The sequence below is a fragment of the Dermacentor variabilis genome, chromosome 1 (assembly GCF_050947875.1).
Source record: "Dermacentor variabilis isolate Ectoservices chromosome 1, ASM5094787v1, whole genome shotgun sequence".
Lineage (NCBI taxonomy): Eukaryota > Metazoa > Arthropoda > Arachnida > Ixodida > Ixodidae > Dermacentor > Dermacentor variabilis.
In genome coordinates this window covers 133,745,894-133,766,424 of record NC_134568.1, presented here as the reverse complement: position 1 = coordinate 133,766,424, position 20,531 = coordinate 133,745,894, and positions in this window count along the sequence as shown.

The following is a 20,531-nucleotide window of genomic DNA, read 5'->3' as shown; positions in this document are numbered from 1 at the left end:
ATCTGGATGATATTCATTATCAACCTGTCTGGAAGTCGAAGTCTTACTAAATCCACCCTGTTAGTGTGAATATCTATCTGACTTTGTAAATAAGGCCACCGAATTTTGTACGCTGTTTGTTATTGTCCAAGACATAGCAGATGATTGCGTGGATATTACTGTAGCCGAAGAGTCAGATATGTGTTCAGTAGAATATTTTCTAATGATTTTTCCATCACTTTTTATATCACTGTTGCGATTGCCTGGGAAATTGACGAGTCGATGTCAAGCGACTGACGGGCAGTTATACCAGCATAACCATGGGTCCTGGGGAGCTATAACATAAAACTATTCCAAACTTACCTATTTGAATTCTGCAATCAGCCCTCCGCGATTGGTAAAAACTTTTTTTGGGGGCCATCCCCACTTCACCTGCCTGTCACGCGACGTCACGAAAACCGCGAAAGCTCCCCATCTGATGCGACGTGTGCACACTGATTATTCATTATTTAACTGAACAAATGAAAAATAATTTCTCATTCAACGCCTTTTCGCCTTTAGCCCTCGGCTATTGGTCAAAAGTTTTCGGGCTGCACCCATTTCACCTGCCTGTCACGTGACGTCACAAAACCGCAAAAACTCACAGCGTCAAAGTGACGTGTACGCGTTAAGGCTGCATTAATATGCCGAACAAAACTGAATTTTCTTCTGAATAGCCGCAGGCTGCCTCGTTCCGAAAGGAATAAAAGATGGCTGCCGCCGATCAATGAGGTACTGGCTACTCGCCCCTGCCGGAGATTAGGGGTTTATTTGCGTATAATAAAACTTTTGCGTGACCATGTAACGTTTTCGAGCACTTTCGGCGCATTTGCGACAGCGTTCTGCCAATTATTCTTTGCTGAGGATCCGTTTTAGTGTCATTCTTAAGTTTCCGTAGCATGCCGCCGTGATTTTCGACCAGCCACCGCCAGCTAAGTAAGGGAAAGTGGACCAATCGCAGACGCCGGCACCATCTTCTTAATCCGGTTATCGGTATTCAGTGAAGTGGCTCGCCCGAATCGAATCCCTCTCCACTTGAGCTTGATCCTCGCTTCTTGTCAGCCAATTAGATAACACAAGCCGCTCAGTGTTGGCAATGTTATTTGTTTTTAAAGCAAACAAAAGTGACCTCCTATGAACAAGGAGAGCGTTTGGTTGGTCTATTCAGACAACCTTGCGGGTGACCACCCGATGATTGCGTCGGCGGTTAAGCAAATTTGACGTCAGGAGATTGGAATAAAAACAAGTTGGAATAGTTTTACGTTGTAGGGCCCCTGCTCTGAACTTCTGCGAGGGCTTCTCGATGAGAGCACCGCTTCCTCTCAATTATTTCGATTACTTGGATCTCTTTCGATCTTGCAGTGTAGTTGTAGTAGTTGGCCGCACGATTTGCATTGCACAAACAGCATGACTGAGTCTAAGACGTGCGATCGTTGGCAAGGTGGCCTTCCCCGCATAAGCGGCAACGAGCACTTGATCGGCAGCCGTTAGCGCTGTGTTCGTGCCGCTAGCAATTGAGACATTGTAGTGGCCGTGGAGTTAAGTGTTCTACTCTGAAGATTAATGGCCATGCCTTTATCTCTGATGGGCGAACCGTCCCTGCAAATGTTGCTATGATGGTTTCTGTAGGGACCCTCTTGTCTATAAGCCTGGTACAGCGGTACACAGAAACTACACACGCTGCAGAAAATATCTCTAGGATTTCGGGTGGACTTAAGCTTATGTCCACACCAAGGACTAGGCCTTTGCAGCAAGCTAGGTGAGGAGGGACGAATGAGGTCACCGGCTGCGTGGAAAAGTTAGTGCATTTAGTACACTAACATTGTGTACATATAATTTAGTTATACTGTAAAGTTATAGTGTAAATTTAGTTGGTGCATTTGTTAGTGCAAGTTAGTACGCAGGCCTGGTCTGCTGAACAACAGAGGATCCCCCCACGTCCAAACTGTCGGACCTCCGTTATGTGCTGGAAGTGCGACAAGATTGCGCGAAGATCTGATTTAATGTCATTGGGGTTCCTCATACGAATAGCTCCTCCATTCGTAGTTCCCAAAATCACAAGAACACTACTGGTTCCACTGCGAAAGGACGATTCCACAGGTAGGCCCTGCGGGGGAATGGAAGCAGAGAAGAGGGTAGCCCTCTGTCACGGCGATGAAGCAGACATCACCTTATCAACAATCAGCCCTTTCACTCAAAGGAATAAGAAATAAACAATAAAGTTAAGAAAAGAAAGTTAACCGCCGGCTACTTGCCAGCAAGCCCGGATGAGGTCCGGGCCAGGGCGCACCAGGAGCGTCGAACGGGCGGCCACGACCGAACAGCCAGGACCATCAACTTCAACCTACAGTTAATGTTACGCGCACTATAAGCACGTTGGTGCAATGCCACTATGTCATTGTCGTGGTGATGATGATGTAATGTCCCCTTTTGAGCGCGGCTCGTGGCGTGTGTCACCAAGTTTGTTCTTTTAACTTTATGGTGTGTCTAAGTTCTCAAATTATTTTGCTGCTAATGAGCTCTCATCTCTTTACGTCTCCTTCATCCATAGTCATCTAACATACGGAATAGTCGCCTGGGGAAACACATATCATTCTCGCACTTCATGTTTGCAGCACATTCAGAACCAGACCCTCCGCATGATTACATCCGGTACGCGCCGTACTACTGTATTATTATTATTATGTATATTGCTCCGCTAATATCGCATTTTATCTGTATGTAACTCGTTTCAGTGCAGCATTAATAGTTCATTTTTTAGGACTATAAATAATTAACTGCCCTTTCAACTTATTAGTAAATATTTGTTGCGAAATACTAATAACACTCGTTTTGCACCCAACATAAATTTATTATTGGCACGTGCGTATAACAATTATGGCACAAAAACTGCGCCATTTACGGGAATATGTCTTTGTAATCACCTACCACTGCGTATAAAGTCGATAACATCGATATTTCTATTTAAGAGAGCTGTCAAGGTATTTCTTCTTATTATCTGACCTCGATCTATCTTTTCTTCTATGGATTTTTCTGTACCTCTTCCTCTTCTACATTCACGTAATTTGCGCAGACGTATTTGTATGTAATCTTTACAAGTTTTTTATCTGATTATTTTTTCTTTCATATTGCTGCTGCCTTGTGCATGTAAATTTATCCCTGTAACCTTCCTCCTCGATCCCGTTGTAGTCCTCAGACTAGAGGACCCCATAGTCTGAAATACTTTTTTGTGTAAATTGTATGCAAGTTGCACATTTAATCAAAAAAATAAAATTTATACTTTAATATACACTTACCGCTGTTTATTGAGGCCTAGAAAAAAAGATGTATAGCTCTTCGCGTTGTTTATAAGGATCGTTGCGTCCATACAGCACGTGCAGCCTATTCAGTGCGTAATGTGCAGATGACGCACTGAAGCTTAATGTGGGACAATTAGGAAACTATAGAAACGAACGCATAGCAGTACATGGCGCTAACCCGCTTTATGGATAGAGCACAAAGCAATCAATCGTGCCGATGATAAAGCCGGCATGGGGAACATGTGATTACGCCACATATTTGCTTTGATGGAACTACAGCCGTCCCCATAGACATGCGGAATCATGATATATTAGTTTGCATAAGAACGTCGAAAAAAAGATTGTTGGTGTTAGTAAAGTAAACATGAAAGGAAGTGTGCTGGCGGGAGATCTAAAAAATGTGCAAATAAGCACCTGTACACTTGAAGCGGCCTCTACAGTGGGTCTATAAGGAGGAATTACCTAATGTACCGAAGTACCTTAAGACACAATTAGCAAGTATCGTATCGGATAGCTTCTATCTTTATATCAAATACGTATCGTCGCAGTTTCTTGTCTCTGTAGCAGGACACATTTTCAAAGTACTTTTGCCCACCTCTGGAATTGAGTCACCAGAGTCTGCCAATAATTTTCTTATTTATTTGATGCAATGCTTTCTCTTGGCATCCAAGCTCAGTCGTCGATAATTGCGAAAAACAAGTCCAATAGGACCACCGATGCTACTTTAAATTAGATTATGGGGTTTTACGTGGCAAAACCACGATCTCCTTATGAGGCACGCTGAAGTGGAGGACTCCGGAAATTTGGACCACCTGGGGTTCCCTAACGTGCACCTAAATCAAAGTACATGGGTGTTTTCGCATTTCGCCACCATCGAAATGCGACCGCAGTGGCCGGTATTCGATCCCGAGACCGCGTGCTTAGCAGCCCAACAACATAGCCTCTAAGGAACCACGGCGGGTTCGATGGGACTTTTTACAGCTTAACAAACAAGATGCAGAGCCTCCATAGCCAACCCGTTGTAGGGCTCGTCCCAATAGATAAACATGAAAAAAAAAGCCAAGACCGCATAATTATTTTTCAAGACGTGTTTGATCGTTCCTTTCATTCGTGGTATTTAAGATTTACAGTGTTGATAAGCCTGCTAAAAAAGTTTGCGCGGAGACACAAGGACAAGCCGAGAAAAAACAAGGTCGAGCGCTACTCACAGCTGAAATTTATTCCCAACACATGCACGAATAAATAGAAAAACCGAAACTAGCGCTCGTTCTTGTTCTTTTTTGTGGCTTGTCCTCGTGTCTCCGCGCAAGTTTTTTTCAGTGTGCATTTCAACAAACTTCCCCAACTTTCTGCTCTCCTATTCATAAGCCTACTTCTGCTGTTAGAAAGATAACCATTTATTAAGGGCAAGTGCAGTATAAGGTGATTATCGCTTCCAAGGTTAGGGCCGCCGAAGAAGCCGGACAGGGCGATCCCGCTCGATTTGTAACCGTCTAAAAAGAAGAAAGCAAACGAAGAGCTAACAAAGCTAAGTTTTCCTCAAAGTAACTGCGGGCGTCGATAAGGCAACAGCTGGCCTGAGCGACGCCCATATGTTTCTATATCAGGAAATCATCTCGGATCAATAGTCGATGCGTGTAGTGAAAGCCGCTTACGCGCATTCCATCCGTGACTCTTACTCACCCCACCTTCCTTTCTTCCAGCGTGGATTTAGTAGCTCTCCCAAAAAAACGTTGCCACAGTGCGCTTTTAGATGGTGCGTTCACCGCAGTACTGCGAACATCACCTACAGTATTGCTCCAAGTGCGTAGACTATATTACTGTTTACAAACACAGACACTGGAAAACATCAGGTTTTTTCCGCAGAAAGAACCTGCTGCTGTAGAGTGCGTCATAACAGAAACCAGGAATTATTCGATACTTACCTCTGCAGCTAACCACAATTTTACAAATCAGCTCCATTGTAAGTTTTATAAAGAAAAACTATGCCTACTTTCCCTTGAGGCATGCGGCACATTGCGGTATTTTTTTTAAACGTTAGAAAAGGTGTCCCGTACGTTGAAGCAATTTTATAACATGTCTTCTTTTTCTGGTGTAGTAGACTAAGACACGTGAACGGAAGTTTGTTGGGATGCAAGTTCGCTGCTACGACCACTTTCACAAAACAATAATGGCTAAGTCTTGCGGCACCAGCCCAACAAAACTGGCGCAATGCACGTGACAGAATCCTTATACCGGTCGTCACAATATGAGTTGAATTTGTTGCATGAAATAGTTTTTGAAAATCTTTCTTAGAAGTTATCCCACAGAACAGAGCAATAAATAATCAACGCTTTTTAGTGTATGCACAAGTAGGGGCTATTCCTTATCATTGTCGCCTATTCGTGTGCGTAATAGCTAAATGGTTGCCGAGCTTCAACAGAGGCACCCACCTGTACCTTGTTTTTTCCTCTCAAGAAAGTCCATCGTAGCACGGGCACTATTAGCACTGCTTGCAAACAAAGCGCTCGAACGCATGAAACAATGAAGATGTCGACAGTTGTTGACGCTTTGTGGTGGACACAGTCGCAATGTGAACACGGATACATTACATGAATATCCTTAGTAGAGACTGGTTTCAATTCGCATGTATCTTGACATGCGACGTTTTCTTATTTTCCTTAACAGCAAAATTCAGCATAAACAATGATTAATAAAACGACATATTCAGTTAGCAGCTAAGCACACTTAAAAAGGTGTGTGTAATCTCCATGTTTAGTTTTCATTAGGCGGTAAAAAGGTAAAAAAGCCTTGGTTCTCACGAGCTCAGGGCAACCCGCAGGCAGCCATTGTGGACGCCAGAAGTAACTAACTGTCGGCGCAACTTAGGCGGTGCACTTTGCATTTTCAATTGTCTACAAGAGCGCGGTGTGCACATTTAATGTTTGACTTAGGGCAATCATCATCATCATCATCATCATCATCATCATCATCATCATCATCATCATCCTATTTTATGTCTACTGCAGGATGCAGGATCCCTGCCATCTCCAATTACCCCTGTCCTGAGACAACCGATTCCAAGTAGCACCTGCGAATTTCTTAATTTCATCACCCCACCTAGTCTTCTGCCATCCTCGACGGCGCTTCCCTTCTCTTGCCGCCCATTTTGTAATACTAATGGTCAACCGGTTATCTAACCCACGCATTACAAGACATGCCCAGCTCCATTTTTTTCTCTTAATGTCAGTTGGAATATCGGCTATCCCTGTTTGCTCTCTGATCCACACCGCTCTCTTCCTGTCTCTTAATGTTACGCCTAACATTTTTCGTTCCATCGCACTTTGCGCGGTCCTTAACTTGTTTTCGAGCTTCTTTGTAAGTATGCAAATTTCTGCCCAATATGATAGCACCGGTAGAATGCATTGATTGTGCGGCTTTCTTTTCAATGATAATGGTAAGCTTCCGCTCATGATATGACAATGTCTGCCATATGCGATCCAACCTATTTTTATTCTTCTGTAAATTTCCTTATCAATATCAGGGTCCCCTGTGAGTAATTGACCTAGGTAAACGTACTCCTTCTCAGACTCTAGAGGCTGACTGTAGATCCTTAACTCTTGTTCCCATGCCAGGCTATTCATCATTATCTTTGTCTTCAGCATATTAATCTTCAACCCCCCTCTTACACTTGCTCTGTTAAGCTCATCAATCATTTGTTATATCTCCTCCCGAGTGTTGCCGAGCAGGACAACGTTATATGCAAATCGAAGGTTGCTGAGATATTAGCCGTCGATCCTCACTCATAAGCATTCCTAGTTTAATAGCTTGAATACTTCTTCCAAGCACGCAGTAAATAGCATTGGAGAAATATTGTCTCTTTGTCTGACCCCCTTCTTTATAGGTATATTCCTACTTTTTTGTGTAGAATTAAGGTAGGTATGGGAATCTCTGTAGATATTTTCCTAGATATTTACGTAAGCCTCCTGTACTTCTTCATTGCGTTATGCTTCTATGACTGCTGGTATCTGTACTGAATCGAATGTCTTTTCATAATCTATGAAAGCCATGTAGAGAGCCTGATAGTACTCTGCGGAATTCTCGATTACCTTATTGATCACATGAATGTGATACTTTGTATATTATCCCTTCCTCAAGTTAGCCTGTTCGCTTGTTTGACTGAAGTCAGGTGTTGGCCTTATTCTAATGGAGATTATCTTGGTGAATATTTCATGTAATACTGGAAGTAAGCTAATGGGCGTAAATTTTCAGTTCTTTAACGTCTCCCTTTTTGTGAATTTGTATAATGTTGGCATTCTTCCACTTTTCTGAGACCCTTGAAGTAGATAGACAGTTCGTATAAAGGGCTGCCAGTTTTACAAGCATTATGTGTCCTCCATCTTCGATTAAATATGCTCTTATTCCTTCTTCTCCTGTCGCTTTTCCCCGTTTCATGTCTCGCAACGCCCACCTAACTTCTTTGCTAGTTACAGAAGGAGCCTCTGTAACCTGTTCATTACAACTTCGAATGGAGGTATCGTGGAATCTCTGGGCACTGTACAGGTCAGTACAGAATTCATCCGCTGCTTTTACTATATCTTCGAGATTGCTGATGATATTACCCAACTTATCTTTCAGTGCATACATCTTGGTTTCTCCTAAGCCAAGTTTCTTTTTCACTGATTTCATGCTGCGTCCATATCTTACTGCTTCCTCAGTCTTTGTCACGTTATAATTTCGAATATCCCTTATTTTCGACTTGTTGATCAGTTTTGACAGTTACGTGAATTCTATCTTATCTCTTGAGTTGGACACTTTCATTCTTTGTCGCTTCTTGATTAGCTGCTTTGTTACTTGGGAGAGCTTGCCTACTGGTTGCCTCGGTACCTTATCTCTTCCTTCAATTGCTGCTTCTGAAGCCAGTCTAGGTAGGGTTTCATTCATTATCGCTATGCCATCGTCATCTCTCTGTTCTAAGGTTGCATATTTGTTTGCAAGTAGCAGCCTGGATTGGTCTCCTTTTACACTTACTGCGTCTAGGTTGGCTTGTTTCCTCTTGACCAATTTTACTCTTTCTTTTTTCAAATTGAGGTGAATCCTAGCTATCGCTAACCTGTGATCACTGCACTTTACCCTGCCTAACACTTCTACGTCCTGCACTATGCTGGGATCAGCAGAATGTATGGAATCAATTTCATTTCTTGTTTGACCATTAGTGCTTTTCCAGGTGCACTTTTTGTTCCTACACTTCCCCGAGAAGGTACTTATTATTCGCAGTTTATTCCTTTGCGCGAATTCTACCAAGATCTCTCCTCGTGCGTTCCTAGAATCGAGGCTGTAGTTGCCAAATGCTTGTTTACCAGCCTGCCTTTTCCCCACTTTTGCACTGAAGTCGCCATTACTACAGTATAATGAGTTTGCCCTTGTCTCATTGGTAATTCAAAATCTTCATAAAGCTGATCTGTTTCATCATAATCATGACTGGAGGCTGGAGCGTAAGCTTGTGCTACCTTTAATCTATACCTCTTTTAAGTTTTATAACAATTACTGCTACCCTCACATTAATGCTGCAGAATTCGTGAACGTTGCCCGCTATGTCCTTATGGATTAGGAATCTTACTCTGTGCTGCTTCTTATCTAGAAGTACTCTATAGCAGAGGACGTGGCCATTTCTCTGCACTGTATAAGCCTCACCAGTTCTAACCTCACTAAGGGCGATAAAATCCCAAGGACTGCTTGATAGTTCCTTAAAGAATCCCGCTAAGCTAGCTTACCTACAGAGAGTTCGGGTGTTAAATGTAGTCAGGGTCACTTTTCATTGGCGGTCTGTCCGGGTTCAGAAATTCTTTGCACCTTATGCTGCATTCAGGTCTGACTGCCGCGTTGGTAAGGTGCTCCGCAGCTGCTGAGGACTGAGGGCCATGGGTTAAGTGTAGGAGCCGTGAGGCAGGTAGTGACCGAATACTGGACCAAGGGCGCCAATTGCTGTTCTGGTGTGAGAGTATCTTTTGTCGAAGCTTAGTGGGTCTTCCTATATAATTTGGTTGTACTTGGATTAGTTTAGCCCCACTGGGTCTCGGCATTTTTGTCAGTATCAGACGCCACTCCAAGCCTGGAGATGTAGTATACTGGAGGAGGTGAATTTGAGCTTCCCACCTCAGAGTTAAAAAAAAAAAACGAGGATTCGAAGTTCTGACTGTGGTAACCGAGCATCCAAGCTAGCTCACTCAGGTAACACTGAAGGCTGTGAGGCCACGTTATGTCGATGAAGTCCAGCCCAGAGAATCCAAGTCTAAAAACACGTTCGCATTATCAGCAATAGACGATAGGTAACACAACATAGCATTTCTCAGTGGTGGTTCTAACGTCGTGGTTTCAGAATCTCCCGCACGAATGAGGTCATGAACGCAGCCAGGTACACATTATATTTTCGGCGAATTTGAACAGCACTTATAACGTGTGTGAAAAAAAAAACGGTTTCAGGGCTTACGGGAAATTCACGAGTCGCGCATTCCCAGAGATACACCTATCAGCTTACTGACGCGTCTGCCTGCCTCTGGCATCGGAGCAGTCGTTTCAGAACGAATCGGAGCTGCTACGCCCCTTCTTTTGCGCCACCGAATGCCGTGTCATCGGGTGTGAGAAGGGTGCACTGGCACATACATATACTGAAGTATATACCGAAACTTTCGCTCACGAGTAAATCATAAGAGTGGCGAGACGGGCCGCCAGAACAATATGGTCCTGAGCCGCGCGTAAAACAGGCGTTATGAAACATCGTTCCAGCGCACAATTTAACACGGACGAGAAGAGAAAGACAACACGAACGCCGGGAAGACGGCGAGCATCAACGCTGCTGACATTGTGTCTTTGAGTGTTTTCTTTACTGTAAAGACCCACAAGGAATCTGTTCCGTTCAGGGCTATTGTCACTGATAAGGGCTCCTGGCAGGGCATCTTGTCAAGGTATCTGCAGAAGCACCTTAGTACCATTGCGTTAGAAGACCCTTTTCTGGTAAAAAAACCGGCGTTCGTGTTGTCTTTCTCTTCTCGTCCGTGTTTAATTGTGCGCTGGAACGATGTTTCATAATGCTAATCATAACCAACTAGCTCAGCTGTGCATACTTAGCGTAAAACAGGTGACCATGAAAGCAGCCATTCCATATGCTTGGACGGCGCTTATGCGATGCCTTCTTTAAGCTACAGTAAACGCGTCTGAGATCAGTCAGAAATGGTTTGTACACTTCGTGCGGGGAAGAAATTGCCGTCTCTCTTACCGCCGCACTTGCAATACTTGCAATACAGCAGTTGCAAATACACGCTCGTGATCCACGGGAACACAAACGGAAACACGCGAAAATGAATATAAGTGCAAATGTCGAAGAAAGAAATGGACGCAAACTACGCCCGTTTTTGACGAAATGAAAATCTGTATGTGAACTTTACAACTGCCGTGAGTGAGTGAGAAAACTTTATTTCGAATGAGAACGATTCGCGTCCGGCGAGTTAGTGGGCTGGAGTACCCGCCTAGGTTACGGCCAAGAGTTTTTGCCTCCCGGCGGCTTCCATGACCCGCTAGACTACCCAGAGTGGCTCTTCTAGGCTCGAGCTGAGCAGTGCGGCTTGCGATCGCGAGCGGAGGCTGTCGGTGGAGGTATCGCTCTCACTCTCGTGTGTTAGTCCCTGGCATTCCCACCGCACGTGTACTAGCGTGGATTTGGTGCTACACACTTTGGATCTACCTATTGTGTATATGTCCGGATAAATAGCGTACATTAGTGTCGCTACGTGTTTTCCTTATTCTTTGCGTGATACTGCAGAACCTTCTCATCACTTTTATCTCTTCCTTTAGTGCGACGATTTTTGCATCGCCTAAGCAAGCACTTCTCGGCAGCGCGCTTCGGAAGTTGCTGCGGATAAATTCTTGCACCTTTATTATGTTAGAAAGTGAACAGTGCTAACATCTATTCATGTATTATGTCCCCCTTGCGAGATAGGTATAAGCAAACTCGTATGTATATAGGCCTACGAAGGGGAAATCTTTTTAAAGAACAACGCCGTCTCGGCATGTATATCTGGTGGATCGATACTACTACAGATGTAAAGAATTTGTCCACTTTATATTATTCGTGGGGGGGGGGGGGGGGAGGGGGTTCTCACTAGGAATTCAGCGCAAGGTATGTCAGCAGTGTACTCGGTTACAAAAAAAGTACATAAAAGTGTACTCATGGTTAGTAATTCATAGGGGGTCCCAAATTGAGATCATACTTATAACAGAATTATACCATTACGGGATTTCGACATATCACGATAGCATAAGCAAACACAGGTTAAAATTGAAAACGGAGTTTTGCCATAAGAGAGCACTCCCATATGGCGCCTTGAAGAAGACAAGTCCACTTGTGGAAACATTGGCTCCTACTTTCACCTTGTTCCCGGTTTGCTCATCGCCTTGTGTAGCACCCATTACAATGACCTCCATGCTCCGCTTAGCCTCTATACGCTGTCAAATTTTCTGCAGCATGTATAGTTGCTAAATGACAACGGCCATTCTTTCGTCCCCAGCGCACAGCCACGCCGCAGAGCGTTGTTGCACAGAGGCGTTCAAGGCCACGACCAGTTCGCGGGGTTACAATCGCTACGCCTTATTTCTTCGGCTGTGTAGATGTCGTTCCCAACGTATGCGGGCGTATAGAGAGGGAAATTATGGATGCTGTAGGCTATTGCCCCTTCCGTGATGTTTATTACATGTGGTGCGCACTAGAGGGGAGCTCCGGAAAAGAATAGCGATTCGAGGCGCGGACGGCGAGATTGAGCGACAATTAAACGTGCACGGTTGCTTCGTTGGACGCGCAGTAAAGTCTCCGCTATGGCTCTAACACTGACGCATAATCCCACATGCGACGAGCCCAGGAGTTTGTTTGCGGGTCGTCCGTACTATCGTGTCGTTTGCATTACCTTAGGAGGAGCCCTCGCATGGATTTTTTTCCGCCTATTATCATCGCGAGATGTTGCAAAAACGGTGAAGTACTATATTGAAGATATCTTCCGAGATTAGTTGTCAGGGTCTTTCATGGTGTACGCCTTGCGAATTATTTCCTTGTTACGTATATAATGTATCTCGGGATATGAGCAGCCTCTGTTGTAGGGAATACCACATCGACTCAGCTCCGCCGTAATGGGGATGGCAGTAGTGGTGTTGATGGGGGTGACGATGATGTTGGAACAGGCGGGATTAGCCTAGCAGTCGAGGCCGGCGATCGCTCCGCCTGTAGCGTCTCCTTCGGAGCATCGGTAGTTTTGTGGCTACACCTCTGACAGTCCACTGTGTCTCGAAGAAACACAAGCAGTAGGCACAATATTTTTCTCCGGACGAGCTAGTTCTTCTGTAAACAGTAAGCGTTTTACGCATTAGTGGGGAAATCTCTTTTCCGCAGAAGATTAAGTACTATATTTTGCTCCGCAGTGTAGCGCCAGCATGACCGTAAACATATCGGTATTCGTGACAGCCTGCACAGAGCGGAGAAGGCGCGCATCCAGTCTTTAATGGCCAACTTCGCGAGTATGACTCAAGTCGTTCTTATTCGGAAAAGTAGTGTGGCCTCCGGGCTTCAACTTACGAGCGATGGCGCTGAACGCACATTAATGCCTTATTTGTCCACGTCCGAATCGACAGCTTACGTAGTTATGATCGCGGATTTTGATGTGCGGGAGAAGCCATAGTATCAAATTCACGCAAGTTATCTTTTCCAGAACTGTTTGTCTTTCATAAGCGTGCGTGCTTACTTTTTTAAACGCCGTGTCAAGCGTCCACAATGTTTGCCGCAAAAGAACTGTTTATATCTCCCGATTGGAGATATGGGTTCGTAGTAATGTCCATTGCGATTATAAAGATTTCGCGACACGGACCTTGTTATCTCTACTCTGTCACTCATGCACCAACACTGTGAAAAAAAACAGTTAGCGTAAGTTATTCTGATGAACGGAGTGAACACCTACAATAGCTTGTATTCCTTTCTTTTGCTACACAGGTTGCAACTTCCGCATCAGCTATGTCGGAACCCACTTTATCAATGTTTATGAAGATTTGTGAACTGTTCACATGAATTCTTACTTAAATATTTCCAGGTCTGTATTCCCCTACGGCTTTAATCGTCGTTGGTTGTCTCTGCTTACACGGAAACAATAGGCCACACGTTTTCTGTCCTTCACAAGACGACTCAGGTCAACCTTGGTCAGGATTCGTAGGTACACTCTTTTGTCGACAGAACCATGCAAGTCTCACATATTCTACCCAATTCTAGCGCTTATAATTTCTAAGGAGCAAGAAATTTTGATAAACACGCTTGATGAGACTTTGACTGACGAGACTGCGACGACTAGCCTCATCACTCAATTATGCAAGCATCCATCTGGTCTAGCTGTTCGTCCATTTTATCACATTTGCAACAAATTGAAGTCGATACATCACTGCTTACTGAACGTCGTCGTTTCTGCTCCCTGAGGAAAAGGACTTTGCAAATTCCACCGCGGCAACTTGGCTAGACAATGGACTCTCCTCTCCTGTATTTCGTGGCTTTCGTGCTGAAGCACCCTCGCATCCGACAGCGATATGAGTCTCCGTAAAAACATCCTTTGCTATTCAAAAAAATTTTAGTGTTCGTTTCTACAGTCATTTGTTGCTTTTCTCCTCCTTTTCCTTAGATATTTTGAGCATTCTTTATTCACACTGACTGTTCAAGAAAAACATATACGTACTCTACTTGCTTTTCATTTATGTATATGTATATATATATATATATATATAAACTTCTCTCTGTAAAACGATTATTACCTACCACTACTTTTAACATTATCATCATCATCATCAGTTAGCAACGCTCAATGATTTCAGGTCAGTTTGTGAATTCAGAACTGCTAGTGAATATAGGACTTTCAAATTACTTTGTGAATAGAGAAAGTTCTACAGGGATAGCCATCCAGCCATATGTTGACTATAACCTACCTCAAGAGTATAGGGCAATCTTCCTGTCTACGCGGGATATTGGTACTAACCTCTCAGCCCTAAACTGTTCAGCCACCAGTTCGCCAATCTTAGTGGTGCGCTCCATCATTGTGTGTGGATGCAATCTATATCCGCACACACTGAGCTTGCTTACGTTTCCACTATTTAATTTATAAAGTGTAAAAAAGAAATTATAAAGGAACCATCGGTGATGATTGCCACTGCAAGCGCACTGTTTGTATTCATTTCTGGCCTACTTTGGCGCTTATCTGATTCTTGATGCGAGTGCCTTTACAGTGTTGTATATTCGACCAGCTTATTTTCGGTGCCGTTCCTTAAGGATCTTTTCAAAGTTTGTCATCATCATCAGCAGCAGCAGCAGCCTGGCTACGCCCACTGCAGGGCAAAGGCCTCCCCCATACTTCTCCAACTACCCTGGTCAGATGCTAATTGTGGCCATGTTGTCCCTGCAAACTTCCTAATCTCATCATCATCATCATCATCATCATCATCATCAGCCTGGTTACGCCCACTGCAGGGCAAAGGCCTCTCCCATACTTCTCCAACAACCCCGGTTATGTACTAATTGTGGCCATGCCATGCCTGCAAACTTCTCAATCTCATGTGCCCACTTAACTTTCTGCCGCCCCCTGCTACGCTTCCCTTCTCCTGGAATCCCCCCGTAACCCTTAATGACCATCGGTTATCTTGCCTCCCCATTACATGTCCTTCCCATGTCCATTTCGTTTTCCTAATTACAACTAAGAAGTCATTCACTCGAGTTTGTTCCCTCACCCCAACCGCCGTGGTTGCTCAGTGGCTATGGTTTTGGGCTGCTGAGCACGAGGTCGAGGGATCGAATCCCGGCCACGGCGGCCGCATTTCGATGGGGGCGAAATGCGAAAACACCCGTGTGCTTAGATTTAGGTGCACGTTAAAGAACCCCAGGTGGTCAAAATTTCCAGAGTCCTCCACTACGGCGTGCCTCATAATCAGAAAGTGGTTTTGGCACGTAAAACCCCAAATATTATTATTATTCCCTCACCCAATCTGCTCTTTTCTTATCCCTTAACGTTACACTCATCATTCTTTCCATAGCTCGTTGCTTCTTCCTCAATTTAAGCAGAATCCGTTTCGTAAGCCTCCAGGTTTCTCCTCCGTAGGTAAGTAGTGGTAAGACACAGCTGTTATAAACTTTTCTCTTGAGGGAGATTGGCAACATGCTGTTCATGATCTGAGAATGCCTGCCAAACACACCCCAGCCCATTCTTACTCTTCTGATTATTTCAGTCTCATGATCGTAAACTGCTGTTCTCTTCCGAGACTGTTATACATTACATTAGTTTTCTGAAGATTAATTTTTAGACCCACCTTTCTGCTTTGCCTCTCCAAGTCAGTGAGCATGCATTGCAATTGGTCCCCTGAGTTACTAAGCAAGGCAATATCATCAGCGAATATCAAGTTTCTAAGGTATTCTACATTAACTCTAATCCCTAATGCTTCCCAATCCAGGTCTCTGAATACCTCCTGTAAACATGCTGTGAATAGAATTGGAGAGATCGTATCTCCCTGCCTGACGCCTTTCCTTATTGGGATTTTGTTGCTTTCTTTATGGAGGACTACGGTGGCTGTGGAGCCGCTATAGATATCATTCAGTATTTTTACATACGGCTCGTCTACACCCTGATTCCGTAATGCCTCCATGACTGCTGAGGTTTCGACTGACTCAAACGCTTTCTCGTAATCAATGAAAGCTATATATAAGGGTTGGTTATATTCCACACATTTCTCTATCAACTGATTGATAGTGTGAATATGGTCTATTGTTGAGTAGCCTTTACGGAATCCTGCCTGGTCCTTTGGTTGATAGAAGTCTAAGGTGTTCCTGATTCTATTTGCGATTACCTTAGTAAATACTTTGTAGGCAACGGACAGTAAGCTGATCGGTCTATAATTTTTCAAGTCATTGGCGTCCCCTTTCTTGTGGATTGAAATTATGTTGGCATTCTTCCAAGATTCTGGTACGCTCGCGCTCATGGGGCATTGCGTATACAGGGTGGCTAGTTTATCCAGAACAATCTGCCCGCCCTCCTTCAACAAATCTGCTGTTACATGATCCTCCCAGCTGCCTTCCCCCTTTGCATTCCTCCCAAGGCTTTCTTTACTTCTTCCGACGTTACTTGTGATATGTCAAATTCCTCTAGACTATTCTCTCTTCCATTATCATCGTGGGCGCCACTGGTACTATATAAATCTCTATAGAACGCCTCAGCCATTTGCACTATCTCATCCACATTAATAATGATATTGCCGGCTTTGTCCCTTAACGTATACATCTCATTCTTGCGTATTCCTAGTTTCTTATTCACTGCTTTTGGGTTACCTCCGTTCCTGAGAGCATGTACAATTCTATCCACATTATACTTCCGCATCTCCGCTGTCTTACGCTTGTTGATTAAGTTGGAAAGTTCTGCCAGTTCTGTTCTGGCTGTAGGGTTAGAGGCTTTCATACATTGGTGTTTCTTAATCAGATCCTTCGCCTGCTGCGATAGCTTAGTGGTATTTTGTCTAACGAAGTTACCACCGAATTCTATTGCACACTCCTTAATGATGGCCATAAGATTGTCGTTCATTGCTTTAACACTAAGGTCATCTTCCTGAGTTAAAGCCGAATACCTGTTCTGTAGCTTGATCCGGAATTCCTCTATTTTCCCTATTACCGCTAACTCACTGATCGGCTTCTTATGTACCAGTTTCTTCCGTTCCCTCCTCAAGTCTAGGCTAATTTGAGTTCTTACCATCCTATGCTCACTGTAGCGCACCTTGTGGAGCATGTCCACATCTTGTATGATGCCAGGGTTAGCGCAGAGTATGAAGCCTATTTTATTTCTTGTCTCGCCATTCGGGCTCCTCCACATCCACTTTCGGCTATCCCGCTTGCGGAAGAAGGTATTCATTATCCGCATATTATTCCGTTCTGCAAACTCTACTAATAACTCTCCTCTGCTATTCCTAGAACCTATGCCATATTCCCCCACTGACTTGTCTCCAGCCTGCTTCTTGCCTACCCTGGCATTGAAGTCGCCCATCAGTATAGTGTGTTTTGGTTTGTTTTGACTACCCTTCGCAGATTCCACGTTTTCATAGAAGCTTTCGACTTCCTGGTCATCATGACTGGATTTAGGGGCGTAGAGCTGTACGACCTTCAATTTGTACATCTTATTAAGTTTGACAAGACCTGTCTCCCTCTTGTTAATGCTATAGAATTCCTGTATGTTACCAGCTATATCCTTATTAATCCGTAATCCAACTCCAAATTCTCGTCTCTCCGCTAAGCCCCGGTAGCACAGGACGTGCCCGTTTTTTAGCACTCTATATGCTTCTTCTGTCCTCTTAACCTCACTGAGCCCTATTATATCCGATTTACTGTCCGCTAATTCCTCCAATAGCAGTGCTAGACTCGCCTCACTAGATAACGTTCTAGCGTTAAACGTTGCCAGGTTCAGATTCCAATGGCGGCCTGTCTGACCTCCTATATGAGTCCCACAATCAAACCACGGCCATCAGCCCCCAGCAGCTGCGAAGGAACTGACCACGGTGGCCGTCTGACCTGGGACGCAGCAGAGGGTGCTAAGAATCTCTGGGTCCGGACAGGCCGCCATTGGAACGTTTTTACTGCATGTTTTTCTGTAAATTATTGCTGTGTTTTGTTGTATTTTGTACTTCTGTGTGTCATACAATCGATGTGTTTTATTTTATGCATTTCCTGCCATGAAAGCTTTGGTATATATCTCTCTCTTTTTGTTCACATGCTGCTCTTGCCTGCCTGCGCAAGCTTTTTCGCGCTCACTCCTGAACTACATCGGGCCGGAGCTCTGTCACGCTGCAATATGCAGTGTTTACTCTGTAACACCCTGTTCGACTTTGAGAAATTAAAACTTTCAACCATTCGTTCATTAGTTCATTCAAAGGGTGAACGAATGAACGAACGAGCAACAGAACCCCCCCCTCCCTTCCCTGCTGCACTCCCCTTTTCCAACCCGCCCCTATTATCAACTCGGTAGCCTGAGAGCACGCGCTGTTCACCTCGGTGCGTTTCCTTGCCTTCCCTTGCCTAAGTTCGCTACACTGACCACCGTTGTACCTACCACCAACCTACCATCGACAACTGTCGAAAGAGGCAAAAGATGCTATTCCCTTTAAAATATGTCTACATCTGGATTCCCGGGGTACGCGTTCGGAGACTTGCGCAAGGTTGCAGCGAGCGCTGGTTTGCACATCAAAGGGTTCCTACACCGTCAGGAGCTGTGAATTGTCAATAGCAAAACAAGAATTGTCAATAGCAAAGTAATAGCATGCAATTACTTTTACACCAAAGTTCATATCAAATTGCCGAACCCTTAACGACGCGGAGGCGAATCCCTACGTAACCTATAGAATACCTTCCCGTGTGTTGTTGTCGATCACGGGGTAAGCCATCGTCTTAACACGTTGCACGAGACCGATTGAGCTCGCACACGTTTTCTGTGTCATTGCAGGCCCTACATCAGGTGTACCTGTTCTTTTTTTTTCTGTAGGTTACCTGAGTTTATCTCTCCAGCTGAAACAACCTGGATTGGTAGGAAGCAGGTGCTTCGAATTTCTCTACGCACTATAATAAAATCGCCCGTTCGCAATCATACGAGCGCAGGTATTGCGCACGTGTACAGCCTAGCACGTAGCCTTGTGGTTAGCTTGAGGCAACACATGTCTTTACGATGTTTGTATATTTATCGTAAAAAACAACTGCGAGTATTCTTGCGGCTGCTTGTTCGGCATGAGCGCGTCCCTCAATCATTGATGTACAACGCCATGAGAATAAATTTTTGAAATTTATCTTTAGTAATGAGTTCGTGATACCTTCAGGTTGGGGCGCGCTTAGCTTATAGGCCACAATGATGTGGGGGATGGATGATACCTAAACCTCTCTTCCGACTACTTCTACCGAGAGTTGGTAGAGAGAGTGTTTATTGTTTATTGGCAGGGACGAAGCTGCAGTCGTAGTTATCCGGCCTCATTGGGTCGTTTAAGATATCGGCTGGGTCACAAGACAAACCCCATGTCCAAGAATTATGGACATTTAGATTAGAGCTTGGCTGCTCGACTACCACCCGGCGTCTCGCGAGCTTTAACGTGCTAAAGTCCCTCGGTGACGTAAGTAGTGACGTAGAGAATTAAGTGCAGCCAACTAACCTGAGCCGAGTAAAAGAGAAAAAAAAAAGCAATACGCACCGTAATCGGGCCAGTGAACTCATGTCCACCTTACCGGCGACTTTGATTTCCGTTTGTCGACAAAGCACTCGACCATGACGCAACCAAACACGCCGACTTACCAGAACGCTTATATCTGTCATGCTACGTTCGATAAATGACCCTGTCATGAGTACGGCAAGTGTGCAACACATTTTTGACGAGAAGAAAGGGGGTTAACCGAGGGGCCCAATTTTTTTATTACTCATATCATAAGAAGCCAACAAACACTGGCACCAAGGACAACATAGGGGAAATTACTTGAGCTTAATAAATGAAATAAAGAAACGATAAATTAATGGAAATGAAAGTGGATGAAAAAACAATTTACTGCTGGTGGGGAACGGTCCCACAACCTTCGCATAAATACCCAAGAAAGACGATGAGGAAACGTGGCCGTGGTAGCTTAATTGGTAGAGCATCGCACGCGAAATGTGAAGGTTGTGGGATCGTTCCCCACCTGCGGCAAGTTGCTTTTTCATCTACTTTCATGTCCATTAATTTCTCGTTTCTTTATTTCATTTATTAAGCACAAGTAATTTCCCCTATGTCGTCCTTGGTGACAGTGTTTGTTGGCTTCTTATACATATATGCAACAGCTTTTTGGGCGTTTGGAGACGTACTGCTAGAGCTGAAAGCGGAGTCCTTTCTGTTTATGAAACTCTAGAATATACAAGGGTATATTTTGGGCATACAGAGAGACGTGAAAAATCTTACGTTAGAAAATAACCGCTTTCAGCTTCAGTAAATAACTGCCAATTTGTTATTTCTTGATTAAATTTGAAAAAAATTGGAAGTTTGGCCGCAGGTAGGGTCGTATTTTTGAATGCCATATGTAGGGGAAACAACAAAAACAAAATAGAATATAATCATAATACAAAACACTCCAGAGTCTATAACGAAATGGCAAAGCAATCTGAGAGCAAGTCCGTGGATCACGGA